The sequence below is a fragment of the Euprymna scolopes genome, chromosome 37 (genome assembly GCF_053919585.1).
Source record: "Euprymna scolopes isolate OS-2025 chromosome 37, ASM5391958v1, whole genome shotgun sequence".
NCBI lineage: Eukaryota > Metazoa > Mollusca > Cephalopoda > Sepiida > Sepiolidae > Euprymna > Euprymna scolopes.
In genome coordinates, this window is record NC_136518.1 from 10293703 (window position 1) to 10295843 (window position 2141).

Sequence of the window (2141 nt, forward strand, 5' to 3'; positions counted from 1 at the left end):
TTAAATGTTATTTTCAATTGATTATTTATTCTAGAATTGATTGGTTATTAAGTGATACTTTTTAATTGTTTTTCAGTTATTTAATTGGTTTAATGGAATTTTTTTTAACTGGTTAGAATTTCTAATTAAATCTTAATTTTAATTTTTTTTTTCTAAAATTAATTTAATTATTTGATTAAAACGTTTGATTGTTTAATTAAATCTTCTTTTGATTTGACGTTTGTTCTTGAATTTATTTCTATAATTGAAAACTTTTAATTGTTTCTTGTTTCTTTAATTGCTTTAAATGTATTCTTTGTTCTTAAATTGATTTAATTGTTTAATTACAAATGTGTAATTACTTTTTATTTTTTAACCGACTCAATTGTTTAATGGAATTTTATTTATCTGATTTTATATTACTTGATTTATTTTAATTTTTTTAAGTGGAAATTGGAAGATCTAATAGCTTTTTTGATTGAAAAATTTTAATCGAGTTTTAATTGGAAAATTTTAATTGCGTTTTGATTCTTTAATTAGTTCAATTGTTTAATTGAATCTTGGTTCTTAATTGTGTTTAAGTTCGGAGTGTATTAGTGTTTGTTCTTTACTTTTTTTTATTGTTAATCAGTTTTTTTAGTTTTCATTCGGCAGTATACGTTTCTCAGAATTGTCTGCTTCCTTTTTTTCCAGCTCGTTTGTCTCGTTATTTTAGTGGTCTTCATCAATTTGCTGTTTTGATACGTAATGTTTTGATTTATAATAGTGCTTCCTATTCCGGTAACTTTTTTTCCAAAACTGCAGTTTTGTGGAACTCTCCTCCTGCAGCCTTTTATTCTCTTATAGTCTTGTTTTTTTGTTTTGTTTTGCTTTGCTTTGCTTTTTAAAAACAATAGGAATCTCCTATATTTCCGCTAATCATCTTTCGTTTGTTTTAGCACCTTACATCAAATGGCTTCAGGCATTGTCTAGCTGTATAGTCTTCTCAGTGTGTGTGGTGCAGTGTATTACTGATGTCGTCGACTTCGTGGTTAAAATCGTTTTGGAGAGTAGCAACTTCAAAATGCAGACGATTTGATCACAGAAAAAGCCAATTTACATCAGTGGTTGTTCTAATCGTTTAAATCTGAAAAAAAAAGCAAAAAAGCCAATTAAAACAGAAAAAAAACTTACTCGCTGACATAATCTATCATTTTGTCTAGAAAGTTCGGGCCGACTTTGTTATAACTAGGGCTGTGACAACAGAATATTCTTTTCATTCTTTTGACTCTCGGGTATATATCCTACACAGTTAGACACGCTTAATCAACCGAGAACCACATCAGTCTATATAAAAACATATAATGTTGCGTTGTTATCTCTATTAAAGGGGATCGTGTGTGATCGTCTAATCAGAATTAATGTCGTGTGATCGTCTAATCAGAATTAATGTCGTGTGATCGTCCATTCAGAATTAATTTCGTGTGATCGTCTAGTGGTCCAGTCTATTAAATGATATGTTCATATGCCGTTGTGTATGTGTGTGTGTGTGTGGTACATATATTTTTCAACATAACTTCTGCGTCTTGGATGTTGGTCCATCTGGAAACATCTCGTGTCTTGGAGGGGAGACGGTACCTGTTTTTGGACGAAAGTTCATTCACTCCAACACGATGAATTGTTTTATAGTTTTTATTTCACTTTCCAGATGTCTCGCAGAAGATGGAAAGTGGATATCTGGCTTGCTAGGTACTCTTGGTCTCGTTTCTACACACGTCAGCGTCCCCCTTCCTCAGTGAAGGGGAGGAGACGTCTAAATCCGTCCGTCGCCTTCTACGTCCAAACCAAATCTCTGCAATTCAGCTAACCTGATCACGTGACTCACACGCAATCCGATAAGCTTACCCTGACTTCCGGTCAACGTGTCTCGATATAATTTACACACCTCCCTTTCTCTCTCTCTCTCTCTCTCTCTCTCTCTCTCTCTCTCTCTCTCGATCCATTCTCTAGCAATAAGATATCAACGGATAGAGTAAAAACAATGAAAAGAATATGCTGTTGTAACCATCCTAGTTATAACATATCAAAAAAATACAGGGTGGAACGATACAATTGTCGCCATAGAAAAGATAACATGAAAACCGTTTTTTTTCTTTTTTTTTCTTTTTTTTTGTTGTTGTTTC

The 2141-nt window shown here is 32.4% G+C and overlaps 1 long non-coding RNA gene across 1 annotated transcript in view; it reads right to left on the minus strand.

The window, feature by feature from the left end:
* Window positions 1-501: 501 nt before the first annotated feature.
* Window positions 502-2141, minus strand: part of LOC145261078 (uncharacterized) — a 54620-nt gene continuing 52980 nt past the window's right edge. Inside the window, exon 2 of the long non-coding RNA XR_013864403.1 lies at window positions 502-1105. This is a non-coding gene — a long non-coding RNA (uncharacterized LOC145261078). The remainder of the gene's footprint in view (window positions 1106-2141) is intronic.